Here is an 18,314-nt window from a genome sequence, read left to right as displayed (position 1 = left end):
CATCATTTTCTAGCCTATTTTTTGGGGGGAGGGGTTGGAGGGGATAGTATGGAGAGGGAACCTTGCATGATTGCAAGGATAGAAGCATTTTTATGGTTCACTGGTTTTAAAGTAGAGGTTGCAATCTTTGCTTCTATCTTGGGTTGTACAAATCATCCTTGGTTATATAAATTGTCTTTGACCTTGGTTGAGTGTGATATAGAAATGTATATTTATATGAAGACCTGTGTGAATAAAACAGCAAGGAAAAACTGACAGAGTTAAAGAACAATTTGTTTTCCCAAGTTTCCTGCCATTAAATTGATAAAGGGATATTTATTCTATTCTACTTATTCTTGAGTTTTTATTCTAGTTTTTTTAAAAAATGAGTTAATATTCAGCACGTGATGGACATTCAGTAAATTATTTCAGTTTATGCTCATGTCTGTAATATACTTGGTCTGAAACAAGATACAAAGACACAACTTTGTAGATTTGGATTCTTAGTTTATGATCTCCTTTCTCATTTTTGCTTATGTTTTGGGGAGAAAAGTGTACTTTCAAAGCGTGTGCAAGTTGAAATTCTGAAAATGGTTGAATCTTATATTTTTGTATTGAATAGTTTTCTTAGAAGCATTTTAGTGTGATCATATTGAGGCAATGATGTTTTGGTTATTTTGAAACTAATTTTGCCAAACCAGGTTTTCCTTTTGTCTCCAGGATACCATGGCCAACAATGGCATGAATATGTACCTTTAACATGTTCCTTTATTAATATAGTTTGGAGTTGTTAATTTCTTGATTGTCCTTTCAAATCAATTTAATAATGAAAAGTAAACATTCCTGATGAACGAGGCACTATTTTCCTAGAAACTTGTATTTTTAAAATTTTAAACATTTTTTTGGCTGCACCACGCGGTTTGTGGGATCTGAGTTCCCGGACCAGGGATTGAACCCGGGCCACGGTAGTGAAAGCCTGGAATCCTAACCACTAGGCCACTAGCAAACTCCCATAGAAACTTGTGTTTTAGATGGTGGTATAATTTAAATGAACTTACAGTCCTAGGACTGAATAAGCATGCCCTAAAGCCAAAGAGATGGTAGGTAGGCAGGCAAAAATATTGGTAACATTGGTGCAAAGCAGTAACATTAATACTCCATTTTTTCATTACCATTAATTGTATCATGTTGAATTCCTTGGCTTAGGAAGCCAAAAATAAGTAGGTTGCTTTAATAGAAAGGGGCTGTGAATAATAACGTGATTGACTTGTGATATGTCTATTGAATGTTTGTTAAATGCTAATAAGCAATCTGCTAAATTCTTTACATGCAACAGCTCATTTTAATCATTACAACTCTACAAAGTAGCTAATACTTTAGAGAACTGAAGCAACTTGTCCAACATCACCTGACGAGAAGATTGCTCTGCTAGAATTCAAATACAGGCATTCTGATTCTAGAGCTCTCGCTCTTTATTGTATATTTTATAGAGAATGGATTGCTGTTGTCTTAACACTTGGATTCTGGAGATAAGCTGAAGTGCCTTTTCTTTTAGGATAGTCTTTCATTGATAATTCAGCAGTGACTGTGTAAGACTTTCATGCTTTTGAAATTAGTTTCAGGCATGTTAGCAAATATAGTATTTAATTACTTACAATTATATTGGAAAAAATTCTCAATTCTTTTAAGATTTCAGGGAAAACTTGTTAAGACAAACATTGAAAATGAAAATGTTAGGGCTTTTGTCAGCACAAAAAGAAAAATATGTAGTATATGGTATTTTTTTGTTTAATGTTCAGTTGGAACACTGGTTTTTATTGGTAAGTACTGATCGTAAGTAAATCTGGTGTATTTATATTTCCAGGTAATATTAGAATGTGATTCTCCAAATTAGCCATTATTAAGGATTATTTCTCTCCATCTCTTCCTATAGGTTGTGAAGTATTTTAAGTGTTCTACTCTTTCTTTTAATATTTGACAGCAAACTTCATGAAATTTTATTATATGTACACAACCAATTAGTCAAGTATCTATTGGACACTTGTTATACCTGGAACTGTGAGCCTTCAGGTTGTTGTTGTACTTGTTGTTAAAGAATAACAGCTATGCATCAATGTGCAGTTGGGTTATTTGGAACATCACCTTTTTGGAATTTGTTGGTATTTGACAATCAGGAAGTGAACCAAAAAGGCTCCTGAGCAGCTAAAATCCCCACACAAATGGTGCATGCTCTTTCCTCATAGGTTATTTTTTGGCTTTTATTTAGAGTTCTTTTTTTATTCTTTAACACATAGTTCTAAGTCATTCACTTGTCTTTTTTTTTTTTTAACTGCAAATTAGAAGGAGTGAATTACACTGATATTAAGCATTACACCTTCTAAAAAGTATAGACAGACAGTTCAGGAAAACAAGCATATTGCGATTACTTAGTGTAGCCTCACACAACCCCAGGGGAAATCACTCTGATAATTGTTCAAAATTTTGGTCTAGAGAAGGTTAAATTATACTAACTTCACTCTCTCAAAAGGACAGGAGTCAGGAAGGTCTCTTCTGGGTAGCTGGGGTTCTCAACTTCTCACTGCATTAAACAGTCTCTAATTTCTTGGTTACCTGAAGTGATGAGGAAGAGAACTGGGTCATCGCTGTCTGGTTGACCAATTCCAGTTGGCTTTCAGTGATAATGGATGAAGGTACTAAAGTCTTCAGTATGCTAGCCCAGAGTATCGTTTCCAACTCTTTCTTCCATTGCCCATCTATGTATATTACTCAGCAATAGCATTTTATCTGATTTAAGATTTGTTGTCTTATTTTTTCTTCTGTGGTATATATGGAGTTGCTGTTTGGATTTTGACATGCCCATACCTTTGTGGAATGCTTAGAAGGCACTGTGTGGAGTCATTTAATCTTTCTTATGAATTATGATTAGCTGTTAGAGAGTCACTTTACCAAATACACTTATGGCCTCTATAATGAGAATTGAAAAGGTGGGTATCTTAATTGTTGACCTGAAGAAAAAGGACAGTCATGACAAAGTACTTTTTTCTCTTATGGAGGTCTAAGAAATTTTTAGGGGCTTAATTGACTAATATAAGTGAGAAGATGTTTCAGATATCTTTCTACGGAAGACTAACCTATCTTTTAAAAATGTGACTCCCTCTACTTCCCCTATTCCGTAAAATCAGTTAATTCTTTTTAATTGATTAACCACTTTCTTCATGATCTGTGTGGAAGTTATTGAGTTGAGTCGAGTTGCTAATCCTAGACTTTTGAATTCATAAAGGCAGCACCTGGAGAATTGGAGTGCTGGAGTTATGCCTGGCATCAGACTGACGGTATTGTAGGTGCATTTGCTGTCTTACTGGAATTTCAGAGCTTTTGCACTTTACACATTACTTAAACTCTGAAGGGAAGAGGGAAGCTTTGAGTTGGTAGGGTTTCAATAATAATAATAAATTATATGTATATCATTTATGTAATGTATAGTAACAATCACAATAATAATATAAATTGGATGCTGTATGATAGACAATTCCATGTTTGTCTTATTTACATATTTTGCTTTTAAAAATGGAATTTATTCACATGATTCAAAATTTAAAAGTGTTCAGTGATGTCTTCCTCCTCCTTCTGCTCTGTAACTACCAGTCCTCTTTCCTGGAGACAGTCAGCATTCCAATTTCTTAAGTATCTTTCCATAGATATTCTGAATCTTTACAGGTTATTTCTGCTATGAAATAACATTTTGTGTATACAGACCTAAATTAACACTGGCTTTAGCATAAGAGTGTTAGAATTAAAACAAAATTTAAATCAGTTATTCTAGAAAATTGCTATTGTTTTTCATCCTAGTAGATTACTAAACCCTTATTTTTTGAATATGAGTTGGATGGGGAGTAAATACAAAGATGAGAGAGTGCTTCTCTTGGTAATAAGAGGTAAAATGATAATAGGCATAACCAATGAATGCTTAGTGGCACATTTAAAATATTTGCCACTCTTTGTGTATTTTAGAAATGATCTATAAGGTCAGGTAGATAATATGTGTGTTCTTACTGGAAATAGCTGTTTATTTCATGGTAAAGAAAAAGATAAAAGAATTGATATTTTCCTTTAACTTTGCATTTTTTGAACATCTTAGATGAGAAAACCTGTTCTCTTGAGAGATCAGAGGCGCAGAGTGCGTCAATGTCAATGAAGCCTGTGCCTTTTACCTCTTTAAGAGCGCATGGTTTCATTCTGCTCCCAAACCAAGCATTCCTTAGTCTTAAAAAATTAAAAAAATTTTTTTTATTAAGTAATACACTCTATCATATGATTTAAAGAAATCAAATAGTGCAGAAAGTCTCAATATAGAAGTGTAACTCCTCTCCCTCATTTCTGTTTTTCAGAGGCAACCTTAACTATGCAGCTATTTCCTCTAGTAGTTTTATCATAATTTTAATTAGGGTACTATTTGTCTATGTCTTAAAATTATTTTTAGATATTATTTATTGTCATCACCATCTCCCTTTTACTATCTTACTAATGTAATTATACCACCATTTTTAGTTAAATAATTATTTTTTTAAATTATTATTCAGATGATCAGTACTCAATATCTAGACATTAAGGTGAATAGTGTACAATGATTACATTTCCTTTTAAAAACTGCATTATTGAGATATAATTCACATACCATAAAATTCATTAATTTAAGGTGTACAGTTCAGTGGTTTCCAGTACTCACAGAGTGATGCAACTATCACCACAATCTAATTTTAGAACATTTTAAATCACCCCAAAAAGAAACCCTGTATCCATTAGTAGTCATTCCTCATATTTCCCTTCCTTCCAGCTCCAGGCAACCACTAATCTACTCTCTGTCTCTATGGATTTGACTATGCTTGACATTTCATGTAAATGGAATCATAAAATATGTGGCCTTTTGTGACTGGCTTCTTTTACTTCATATAATGTCTTCTAGGTTCATCCATGTTGTAGCATTTATCAGTACTTCATTACTTTTTATTGCTGAATAATATTCCATTGTATGGAAATGCCACCATTTGTTTACCTGTTCATCAGTCAGTGGACATTTGGATAGTTTCTACTTTTTGGCTATTATGAATTATGCTGATATGAACATTTGTGAACCAGTTTTTGTGTGGACATATATTTTCAGATCTTTGGGTGTACACTTAGGAGTGGAATTGCTAGGTCATATGGTAACTGTTTAATATTTTAAAGAATTACCAAACTGTTTCTGAAGTGGCGATCACACTTCCTTTGCTTTCAACTTTTTTTTAAACTTTTTTGTTGCAGTTTTCTTTTTCTTGCACAGCTTGCAATGATCACAGTCTTCATTTTTTTCCCCTCAAATTTTATTAAGCATTCTCTAGATTCTGCCCTACCCTCCATTCTTTTCCTGGAGTGCTGTCCTACTGGGATCTGGCCTGGTTGTTCTCCAGGCCTCTGCTATACAGCTGTCATCCTCTAACTTCATTCACTGCTCTTTAGGGTCCACTGTCCTATTTCCTGGATCCCATCTCTTTGCATCCCTGAGTAGTTCTTATCTAACATAGTCTCATGACATCAGCTAGCAGTGCCTGGAGTATTAACTGTTTGGTAAATGTATCTGGAAAAGTTTTTAGTTGGTTGTTTTTTCCACATTTGCTCCAAAAGGGTAGTTAAGAAGCTGACACACTTTTTTGGCAGGTGTCTCACCTTTTCAGTATCTAGACACTGAGGCAAAATGTTTGGAAGGTTACTTAGTATCATTGTGATCAAGGGATTACCATGCCAACATGAAGCAAGTACAGAAATCTGAACAATATAAATGTTAAGTAGTTGTTTAAGCCAGACCTATTCAATAGAAATATAATGGAAGCCACAAATGTGAGTCACATATGTAATTTAAAATTTTCTAGGAGCCACATTAAAAAGAGTAAAAAGACAGGTGAACTTAATCTTAAGAATATATTTTTATTTAAAGCAGTGTATCCAAAATATTATGTCAACATGTAATGAGTATAAAATTTACTAATGATAAATTTTGCCACCTTTTTTGAGTACTGAGTCTTCACAACCTAGTGGGTATTTTACTCTTAATAGCACATACTAATTTGTAGTAGCCACATTTTAAGCGCTTAATAGCCACATGTTGAGCAGTACAGGTTTAGAATTTTCCAGGAATTACGTTACTGTGTAATATTGTTGTCAATCTGCCTAATCATATATATATATATATATATATATATATATATATATATATATACATATATATATATATATATATATATATATATACATACATATATATATATATATATATATTTATTGTAAAGGAACAGATAAGGTGTATGTAGTTTAAAAACACTTCATTGATTGGTCTCATTGCTTTGTTTTGTTTTTAGTCATGTCTTCAGTTTATTTTGAAATTTACACCACATTAAAGTAGGTTGAGAGATTTATGTTCTTCAGAAAGGTCCTTGGTATAGGAGGTAATGATTTTTTCCCCATATTTTAGCACACTTAAAAAGTATGTTAAAATTCTTATTGGTATACTTGTTAGATGTTGTTATTGCCATGATTGTCCTGGTCCCAATGAGATCTTATTAGTCTAAATATTCTTTGTCATACATTCTCTCCCTTTGCTGTTTCAAAGACCCACCCAGCTTTCAGAGTCTCATACGCCACCTCAACTACTTAGTCTTCCTGGCCCTTTACTCCAAGGCATGAAATGCACTTGCATGTAACTCCTATAGCGCAGTCGCTCTTCTTATGTGCTGCCTTGTATTCTGTTTAACTTGTTTTGTCTCTTTCTAGGTGATTATAAATTCGAATATGGCAAAAATGGTATTTTACTCACCTTTATGTTTCCTGTAGTGTGGAGCACAGTGCTTTCTATAGTGGGTTACTTAATACATACTTGAGTTGAGAGCAATTTATCATGGTAGTTACATGTATACTGTACATGATAGTATTAGCGTTTCCAGGTCATTAAACTGTCACTGATGTTTCTAGAAACATTTAAGTTTTTTTTTTTTTTTTTTTTGCGGTACGCGGGCCTCTCACTGTTGTGGCCTCTCCCGTTGCGGAGCACAGGCTCCGCACGCACAGGCTCAGCGGCCATGGCTCACAGGCCCAGCCTCTCCGCGGCACGTGGGATCTTCCCAGACTGGGGCATGAACCCGCGTTCCCTGCATCGGCAGGCGGACTCTCAACCACTGCGCCACCAGGGAAGCCCACATTTAAGTTTCGATACAAGAAATTAATTTATAAAGTTAAACCTGGGTTTTTGTTTAAACACAAAGGAACAATAGTAGGGAAAGCAAACAGACACAGAGATATAGACACTTGTGTTATACTGTGTGCTTAGCCCAGAGGGGTGTGAACTCTGGATGGATAGCTGAATGAAAGAACTCAGGTGCTAGGTTGCACTGGTTGGTAAGCACAATACCTTTGAAACATTGAGCCTGTCCAGCTAGTACAATACCCCCAAGCCTTCCAGGAGTTTATTTGGAGAGGGTGAGGGTAGAAGAGAGATTTAGAGTAATGAAAAGCGATAAATCAGTTTCCTTATTTTTACCAGGTAGCTTATTCTGCAAGAGACAAAGTAAACAAGACTATTTAAATATGAACAGTCCCTTTCACCATGGATGTACTTAGACCTATAATTGTATTGTGGGAATTTATGAAAACTGTAATTTTTACAAGGCCTCTTTTTGTGCCTCTCGGATAGTGTTTGTTTGTCTGATATACTAGTGTATATTAGTATATCAATTCAAGAGCTTTCCCAGAGAAAGTAAGAAATATTAATAAGCAATAAGGGTTCTCTCCACTAAATAATCCAACTTCTTAAATAGCTGTAAAATTTGGCTGTCTGTATTGAGTTTTGAGAAATCATGATGTCAGGATAATAATTTGGTTTTTACTGATCAACATTGTATCTGCTTCTTTGACTAATTGTATACATTGTGAGATGTTTGGCTGACCTAGGGCATGATTCTTAGAAGAGATTTATTTTCTCTGTAAGTAGCAAATGCTTGCTGTGCCATTGAAACCTAAGAGGAGTTACTAAAGAACAAAGCATAATTCTATTTAAATTCAGTTGAACATGAGGGATAACCTTTATTGAGAGAGTTTTGAGACTTTACAGTATATATTTACCTCCTGTCAATTTATAGAAAGTTAAAGAATGGCTGTGCACTTTCAAAGGATAGAGGAAATGTTCTAGTATTTTATTTCTGCTATAGTGGAGAATGAGTACTTAGTAAGAAACAAAGGATTTGTGTGTCATGACTTCTAAAGTAGGAGCAGGTGGGCCAGTTCCTGGGGTCCTTAGAAAAGAAAGATCGCCAGAGGCAGAAGATCCTCTGACTCCACTGTCTTGTATATGGCATCAATATAAATTGTACAGCTTGTCAACCATCATTATTAATTTAAGAGTAAGACATTGTTTAAAAATGTAGCTTTACTTTATGTCCCAATTAACAACAACAACATATTTTTTTTTCTTATATATACCTGGGAAAGCCTATGTACTTTGTAAAGTTTAGGGGAGAGGTAAGAAATGCTGCTGTTGACCATAGGAGTGAGGGTTGGGGAAAAAGTTAATTAGAAAAAAGATTGTGGTTATTATGATGAGTATTGAGTTTCCCTAGATGCTATGATGGTAGCCCATATCTTAGAACTAAAATAATTCAGATGTAGCTACTGTTTGAGTGTTTACTGTGTGCCAAGGACTGATATTTCATATAACTTTCATAATGCTTTGAGGCAATATTCTCCCCATTTAATGGATAATGGAGTTAAAAATATTTTAATTGATATATTCAGGTTCTAACAACTAGTAGGGAATAGGCCCAGCATGTTGAACTCAGGCCACCAGACTTTAAATAAAAGACAAAAGGTTTTTCCAGTACTTAGTATGTCATTGCACTATACTAAGCAATTTATTTCTATCTTATTTAATCTTTACCACAATCTGGTAAGGCAAATACAATTTACAAATGAGGAAACTGAGGCTTAGAGGGCCTTACACAGCCAGCAAATTTTGTAGCCATACTTTGAATTTGTTCTTTTAACTGCTGCACTATGTGACCTTTATAATTTGGAAAGAAAATAGGAAGATTCTGGGAAGTTGGTTGAACTAAGGTTTCTTAGGGTAGGGCTTTGGAACTTTTACTTTTTATTAATGTTGCTTACCAAGAAGAAAGTAAATTGTCAGCCATATACAAGTAAAGTTAAATTGTTTTATCCTTTTGAAGTAAAAATTCTAAGAGCAAATACCTTGCTTTAAAATTATCTATGAAATAGTGGCTATAAGAGATGTGTAACAAATATAGTTGAAATCCATATTGCAAAGTCAGTTATGAGCCAGATCCCATTATCATTGAGGAAATTGAGGCTTAGAGAGGTTAGGTAATTTTTGCCAAGGTTTCAGAACCAGCAGATGGCAGAGCTTGGATTCCAACCAAGGTAATTTAATCTAGAGCTCTTTTCTCAACTACTTTACTGTCCTAAGAGAATGTGAATGATGTGCAAAAATGGAGCCTTGCTACCTCTGGTAACTTGAAGACACCGATTTTGAGTTTGACACATCATAGCTTGACTCAAGGCAAGCGTTAGACTTCACTCACCTGCTTCCATCCTTATTGTTTCCTGAGGTCACTTGTCTCAATAATTTTAAAAAATTAACTAATTAACTTATTTATTTGGCTGCATCGGGTCATAGTTGCGGCATGTGGGATCTAGTTCCCTGACCAGGGATTGAACCCAGGCCCCCTGCATTGGGAGGGTGGAGTCTTAACCACTGGGCCACCTAGGAAGTCCCTCAATAATTTTTGTTGTTGCTTTGCATTTTTGTTGCACATGAAGATCCTCTTTATCTAGTTGATGCTTAATAAATGTTGAATGTTGAAAAATAAATCAGAAATTTAAAGCAGTGAATCTTGAGCATAGAGACCAAATTTTAATACATCAGTTCGTAATCATGTTTTTCTCTCTAAGTATTTTTGTAGCTTTTGAGGGTAGTTAAATATTAATTAATTGATTTATAGTTTTCATGACTTGGAGTAAATTTTCTGTGCTTCTGAGGAACTTTTCTTAGTTGATAAGTGTTTTAAGTGTCAGATTATAATAAAATCCTGTGATGATACAAAATTCAGATGCAGTATAATTGGCTCCCATTCTCTGTACTGCCTTTTTCTCTACAGGTGAGGCCAGATACACATTATGTTTGTAGTAATTTAGTTTATGTCCTACAGTTCTGGTAAATGAAAACTGATATGTGAACTTTTTATTCCCTGTCTCTTCTACTCTGTAACTGGAAGACTAGTGGAAAAATACTGTTTTCTGTTAACATTGCAGTAACAAGCCCTGTTAGATTTTTCAGACCACACTTATAAGAGGACATCTGGGTTTTAATGTATAATAGTTTATAAATGAAGTATTCATATATCCACAAGGCACTTACTTGCCAGCTCAGCTATCCAGAATGCAGGCAGGAACTAGATAGTGGATAAAAATGAACACTGAGAGCCAAAAGAGCTATCATCTGAAGCAAAGTGTCATTTTGTTTTTTAACCTATGTAAAATCCTTTGGTCAGCATTTCCTACACTAGTTACTTTAAGCAATGTTATGCTGTAATAAATATTCTGTGGCTAAAGAAGTTTAGGAAATGCTGCTTATAGGATCCCTCTAAGGGTTGGTGTTTGTTGGATCACACCTTGGAGTCCTTGCCTTAGGTATTTGGGTCTTGCTTTTATTTTAGAAGAGAAGGGAGGGGAACCAACGTTTAAAGAGCATTACTGTACAGGACCTAGGTGATATCTCCATTTTACAGACAAGGAGCCTGAGGCCCTTCTGGAGGATAAAGAACACAAAACTAGCAACAGGGCACAACTGGGAATGGAGCCCTAATCTCTCTGATTCCTAAATCTTTGCTCTTTTGACTTCACTGTGCTACTATATAATTGTAATGAACTGCCCATTTGGGTTTTACACTTTAGAAACAGCAATTTAGCAGTAATACTAGGAAAGAGACTAAGCTGCCCTACTTAGGGAAGAAGGAAAGGATAAATTTACTTACCTGACACATGGCCTGTGTCCTTTGCTTTGCATGGATGAACTCCATGCTCCAGAGGGGAAGGTTTCAGAGAATACTGTGTAAATTAAAGTGCTTTTAGAGTGAGATTTGATAGTATGTTTAGTTATGTATAGCTTTATGTCCATTTTTGACATTATAAGGCCAGAACCCCCTCTTTGATCAGGTATAGTGGGCTTAGACAAGTTACAAACTTTTTATAGCTTCATTTTCCTCATCTGGACGTGGTGATAATAATACCTACTTTTCTGGGTGATTGTGATGCTTAAAGGAGGTAATTATGCATGTAAGGTGTCTGGCACAGAGTAACCTTAGCTGCTGTTAGTAGTAGTAGTAATAAAAGTAATTAAGGCTTAGGTGTAGATTGTTACCTCTCTGTGTCCTGTTTTTTTGTTTTGTTTTGTTTCTTAATGGGCATGTGTAGGGTGGTCATAAGGAAAGCCTCCAAATCTTTTTTTAAACTTACTTGAGGAAAAATCATCACCATTTGCCTTACTAAATTACAGTCATACCTCATCTTACTGTGCTTCGCTTTATTGCACTTTGCAGATACCACATTTTTTACAGACTGAAGGTTTGTGGCAACCCTGTGTTGTCAGATGATGGTTAGCATTTTTAGCAGTAAAGTATTTTTTAGTTAAGGTGTATACATTGTTTTTTTGTAGATACAATGCTATTGCATACTTAGACTACAGTGTAGTGTAAACATAAGTTTTATGTGTGCTGGGAAACCAAAAAACTTGTGTGGCTCACTTTATTGTGATGCTCACTTTATTGTGATGGTCTGGAACTGAACCTGCAATATCTCCGAGGTATGCCTAGAATGAAAGTCCTATCTTGGGTATATTTTATAGGGCATTAAGAAAGTTACAGTTGCTGTTAGGCATCTGGCACTTTTTCAGTGAGTACTATTTGTAATCAGCAGATGTTGGCCTAGTGCCCATAAAGTTCTTGTTTGTTTTTAATGTGAGATGTGTATTTTGAGTAGATCTAATGTCTGTGTAGTCAATATTTAAAAAAATTTTTAAATTTATTTTTGGCTGCATTGGGTCTTCGTTGCATGCGGGCTTTTCTCTAGTTGCAGTGAGCGGGGGCTGCTTTTTGTTGCGGTGCGTGGGCTTCTCATTGTCATGGCTTCTCTTGTTGTGCAGCACAGGCTCTAGGCGCCCGGGCTTCAGTAGTTGTGGCACACGGGCTCAGTAGTTGTGGCTCTTGGGCTCTAGAGCACAGGCTCAGTAGCTGTGGCACACAGGCTTAGTTGCTCCGCGGCATGTGGGATCTTCCTGGACCAGGGCTCGAACCCATGTCTCTTGCATTGGCAGGCAGATTCTTAACCACTGCGCCACCAGGGAAGTCCGTAGTCAGTCTTTTTATACTGTATATTTTTCTCCTGAAAGCTGTTTTCAGGCTAGTCTGTATGCAGTGACAGTTTGGTTTGTATTTGACCATTAGTTATTAAATGTTTAACTATGGTGGGCAAACCAGATTACTATGGAATGTGAAGATTTTTTCCCCCCAACTTGGATGTCTATAGTCTTGCTCAGTAGAGTTAAATAGTTTGAGGTGCCCTCTGAAAATTTGGAAAACATGTTTAGAGCCTTTCAAAACCAGTTAATAAGACTATTAACTGTGGATTGAGTTAAGCAGAGTATGGTATTTTTCTTCCTTCAGTTTTTATTCCTCTTCAGTTCTGAGGAAGTTGGGGAGAAAGCCTCCCCACCCCACCCCACCCCCAATTTTTTTCTTTTCCTAAATTTTTATTTCCTGCTTTGAAAATAGCCAAGATCTTGGGGGCTCTAAGAACACCAGTTTTCACAGTGAAGCTTGAGGCAGAGTGATTTTCATGGGAAACCTTTTCTTATAAAATAAAATACTCTTTGTCCATGTCAGGACATTTTTAAAGGAACAGCTAGTAGCAGCACCTCACTACCTTGTCACTAACTAAGGTGGAGGAAGAGAAGAATGAGTCACAGTTTCATTCTTTCTCCTATTCTGCTTCTCTTCTCTCTTTCCCTTTCCACTTAGCTCTTTATTGGCACTGAAAAAGTTTGCCAACCCTGATCTAGATCACGCTATCTGATGGTGGTGATATTTTTTTATTCCTTCTGTTTTATTTGCTAGAGCTCTTCTATAAAAAAGAACTTCTTTACTTCAATCAATTGTATGATTATTCTGCAGAACAGTAGAATAAATGCCTCATTCTTTTCCTAGTATTTGATAGAGGTGGCTAGTGAGGTTTTTGTTTGTTTGTTTGTTTGTTTTGTTTTCTTTAAGAATCAATACGAACCTCAGGTTTTGGATATGTTTGTTATAATCCATTGTAGTTATTCTTTTTAATTCTCAAATTGTCTCATCTTTAGCTAGTGGGAGCCCCTTCATGTTGGCTCCTGTATTCCTCGAGAAAACCTCAATAGTCTTTGGTAACCCTGTTTTCCAGTATGAAAAGATGTTCCAGGCTCATCTTGTACATCACCTGTCTCGGATCTAGAGCTAGTTATTTCTCTAAGGGGTTTTGATTCCTTTTAGTGTAAGATTATATTTAAAGACCATCATCTGAGTCTTTGTTGCTACGGTTGTGTTGTTTGTAGGCCCTTTTATTGGACAGAGCTAGGGGGTGTGGTGTGTGTATGTGTGTGATTTTTTTTGTGTGTGGTAAAATAAACAGTGTAAAATTGACCATTTCTATTTTAAAGTGTACAATTCAGTGACATTAAGTACATTCACAGTATTGTTTATTGATCACCACTATCTAGTTCCTGAACTTTTTCATACTCCAAAAAGAAACCCTGTATTCATTAAGTGGTCACTCTGCATTCTTACCTCTCCCCAGACCCTGGCACTAATCTGCTTTCTGACTATGGATTTGCTTCTTCTGGACGGTTCATAAGTAGAATCAGACAACATGTGGTCTTTGTGTCTGGCCTCTTTCACTCAGCATAGGTGTTTTCAAGGTTCATCCATGTTGTAGCATGTATCGGTACTTCATTATTTCTTATGGCTGAATAACATTCCATTGTATGGATATACCACATTTTGTTTATTCATTCAGTTGATGGATGTTTGGGTTGTTTCCAGATTTTGGCTATTGTGAATAGTGCTGTGGTGAATGTGTACAATTTTTTTTGGAACACTTGTCAGTTTTCTTGGGTGTTTACTAAGGAACTGCCAGTTTTCCACAGTGGGTGCCTCATTTTATATTTCCACCAGCAGTGTATGAGGGTTCTAATTTTTCCACATCTTCTCCAACACTTGTTATTTTCCATGTTTTGATAATGGCCATCCTAGTTGGTATGAAGTGGTATCTCACTGTGATTTTGATTTGCATTTCCCTAATGACTAATGATGTTGAGCATCTTTTGATGGACTTGTTGGCCATATGTATATATCTTCTTTGGAGAAATGTCTATTCAACTCCTTTTCCCATTTTTTCTTTTTGTTGTTGGGTTGTAAGGCTTCTTTATATATTCTGGATACTAGACCCTTACCTGATACATGATTTGAAAATACATTCTGCCGTTGTATGGGTAATCTTTTCACTCTCTTGACAGTGTACTTAGATGCACAGAAGTTTTAAATTTTGATGAAGTTGAATGTACCTGCTTCTTTCCTTCTCGTGCTTCTGGTGTCATATCTGAAAAAGTATTCCCAAATCCAAAATCATGAAGATTTACCCATGTGTTTTCTTCTAAGGATTTTATATTTTATTTCTTACATTTAGGTCCCTGACCCATTTTTGAGTTAATTTTTATATATGGTGTGAAGTAAGGGTCCAGTTGTCCAAGTTCGATGTGTTGAAGAGCCTGTTCTTTTCCCATTGAAGTGTCTTGGCACCCTTGTTGATTATCAGTTGACTATATAGATGCATGGGTTTATTTGTGGGCTCTCAGTTCTGTTCCACTGATCTGTATTTCTGTCTTTATGTCAGTACTACACTGTCTTGATTACTCTAGCTTTGTGGTAAGTTTTGATACTGGGAAGTTTAGGTAGTCTAACTTAGTTTTTTTTTTTTTTTTGCGGTACGTGGGCCTCTCACTGTTGTGGCCTCTCCCGTTGCGGAGCACAGGCTCTGGACGCGCAGGCTCAGTGGCCGTGGCTCACGGGCCCAGCCGCTCCACGGCATGTGGGATCATCCCGGACCGGGGCACGAACCCATGTCCCCTGCATCGGCAGGCGGACTCTCAACCACTGCGCCACCAGGGAAGCCCTAACTTAGTTTATTAAGAAGATTATTTTGGCTATTCAGAATCCTTTTCAATTTCATTTGAATTTTAGAATCTTCTGTAGATTGCTTTGGGTAGTATTGACATTTTAATATTAAGTCTTCTGATCTATGAACATGGCATGTCTTTCCATTTATTTAAGTATTCTTTAATTTCTTTCAGTAACTTTTGTAGTTTTCAAGTCGTACCTCCTTGGTTAAATTTATTCCTAAGTGGTATTTTATGCTATTAAATTGAAATTTTTAATGCTGTTGTAAACTGAACTGTTTCTTAATATTCTTTTCAGAGTGTTCATTTGCTTAGTGTATAAAAATGTGAATGATTTTTGTGTTGATCTTATATTCTGCAACTTTGCTTAGTCTGTTGTATGATTATTTAAATGCGAAAATACACTAACACAACACTGTAAAGCAGCTATACTCCAATAAAAATTTAAAAAATAAATAAATAAAATTTTTAAAAAATAAAAAAAAAAGAAAAGAAAATACACCATGAGTTCATACTAATATTTCTAAGTCTGATTTTGTTTCCAGTTTAAGGGTTTAGGATTATAAGATTTTCCCTTTAACTTTTTTAAGATTTATATTTATAGCTCTTCTTTTACGCTGAAAGTCTTGGAGAGTAATGAATTACTTGCCATGTTACTTATATATACATATGTGTATTAGTATTATTATTTTGAGCTTATTTTAGAAAATGGTTGCTGAAAACAATTGCCAGTTCCGCCACCACCGGGGTGGCTTCGTTATTCTCACAGTGGCGGAGTCCTTGGCCACTTCTCTGCACTTTGTCAGGTGGCCTCCTGAAGGTGCTGTGAGCGACTCCTACGTTGAGCTGAGCCAGTACCGGGACCAGCACTTCTGGGTCTCATTACTTTAGAAAGTTCCACATCATAACCATCATGAGTTTCAAGCATCCTGCAAGATTCAAACAGTGAACAGATTCAACTTTTGCTGTTGTTTATCTCTGCAGCCTAAAGCCTATAGCTTCATTTAGGTAGTAGTAAGATACTGTCTTGTAGGATTTCTACAGTGTTTCCTGAATGGGTGACAATGAAGAACAGGAAAAATTACTGAAGAAAAGCTGTACATTGTATGTTGGAAATCTTTCCTCTTACACAACTGAAGAACAAATCTATGAACTCTTCAGCAAAAGTGGTGACATAAAGAAAATCATCATGGGCCTGGATAAAAATGAAGAAAACAGGGTTCTGCTTTGTGGAATACTTTTTAAGACCAGATGCAGAAAATGCCATGCGGTACATAAATGGAACTCGTCCAGATGACTGGATCATTAGCACAGACTGGGGCACAGGCTTTAAGGAGGGCAGGCAGTATGGCCGTGGGTGTTCTGGGGGCTAGGTACGAGATGAGTATCATCAGGACTATGATTCTGGGAGAGGAGGCTATGGAAAACTGGCCCAAAATTAGTGAGTGGTGAGAGCCCCATCATGAAAAACTCACTCCTTTGGCCTGTTGAATTTGACTTGCGTTACCCAAGGTCTGCGAACCTGCCCATTTTTACCAAGCTTTAATCAATGTCTCTACTGAGCTGGAAGCCTCTTCATGGTTTTCCACTTAAAAATTATTAAAGGGGGCTTCCCTGGTGGCGCAGTGGTTGAGAGTCCGCCTGCCGATGCAGGGGACGCGGGTTCGTGCCCCGGTCTGGGAAGATCCCACATGCCGCGGAGCGGCTGGGCCCGTGAGCCATGGCCGCTGAGCCTGCGCGTCCGGAGCCTGTGCTCCGCAACGGGAGAGGCCACAACAGTGAGAGGCCCCCGTAACGCAAAAAAAAAAAAAAAAAAAAAAAAATTATTAAAGGACATAATCCAAAAGAATGCCTTTAATTCTATAGTCTTAGCATCTTGGTTGTGTGTCAGATTACCAGAATGATTTCAGTTACCAGGTCAAAAATTGTGTTCCTTAGCAACAGACGTATAATGTTGATCTATCAGCCAAAACACACTTCTTTTAGGAAGATTGGAAAAAAATTTTTTAAGTGTTTACCATATTTGCATCTAAGTAGGTTCATGGTCTACCTTGGGGCCTGGAATTACTATTTTTAAAATTTTAAGTTTGCATGAGATCAAGTTTAGTAAGTGGAGTTTTGCTATGTAATATAGCTTTACTCTAAATTAGGAATAGATGTTTGATAACTGAATTTTTTTCTGTGTTGAATTTTAACCTCTAAAGGCAAACTTAAGAGTCAAGGGAACTTCCTAAATAGTTGGTAAGCCTTAGACAGTCGCAGGGGACACCATCTCTTATGTGCTTTACATATCAGGAAATTAGGTCAGGACTTGAAGGGTATTTTTACTAAACACATTTTTCAAAATATGTGTTTTAGCTAACGTTAAAAAAACCTAGGGTCTGTATTACAGGGAACCTCAACTTCTGTAAGGGCAAGGGGGGACGCTGTCAGTAGGAAATGGGCAGGAAATATCAGGAGATGTGAGTTAAACCAGTGCCTTGACATTATGAAGGTTGCTGTGAGAGCAAGCAGATCTATTTTTTTCATTTTCAAACTGATCTTGGGAATTGAGTGGGTTTTTTTTTTTTTTTTTTAAATGAGCTTAAAGATCAAGAGAATGCTTAACAAAAACAAAATCAGAAATGCTTCCCTCGGGAAATGTTTTGGCTCATTCTCATACTGCAGTCTGTCTTGTTTTTTCCTTAACTGTGCTGAGTTTCAGAGCCTGGGTAGTGAGCTGGTGGTCTCTACAGAGAAGGGAGTCTGGAGGATTTATTTTGTATTTGTAAGGGAAGAGAGAATTTCTGTAATATTATGTGAACTATTGCTCATTTTAAACTGGTAGTCTAGTATAATTTTCCCTGACGTAAGTGATATTTTTTCATCTAGCAACAGAGTATCTCCTAATTTCCAGTAGTTTGTGAAGCTGGGGCTGAAGTATCTCAATGTGAACATCTTGCATGTTACAGTAAGTATGTTTTCTCAAATTTAAACTGGCTATTTGAACTTTAAAAGATATCTCTAAATTAGTTGTAAGTATTTAGGAAAGCATTTGCAA

The 18,314-nt window shown here is 36.3% G+C and overlaps 1 protein-coding gene and 1 pseudogene across 2 annotated transcripts in view; both read left to right on the top strand.

The window, feature by feature from the left end:
- Positions 1-18,314, top strand: part of GSK3B (glycogen synthase kinase 3 beta) — a 196,846-nt gene that overhangs the window by 5,967 nt on the left and 172,565 nt on the right. The gene's annotated exons all lie outside the window — the stretch shown is intronic.
- On the top strand, positions 6,802-16,716 carry LOC132491026 (nuclear cap-binding protein subunit 2-like; annotated as a pseudogene).

Source organism: Mesoplodon densirostris, chromosome 5, assembly GCF_025265405.1.
Source record: "Mesoplodon densirostris isolate mMesDen1 chromosome 5, mMesDen1 primary haplotype, whole genome shotgun sequence".
Taxonomy (NCBI): domain Eukaryota; kingdom Metazoa; phylum Chordata; class Mammalia; order Artiodactyla; family Ziphiidae; genus Mesoplodon; species Mesoplodon densirostris.
The sequence above is the reverse complement of the archived record's forward strand: the minus strand, read 5'-3'. Positions and strand labels throughout refer to the sequence as shown.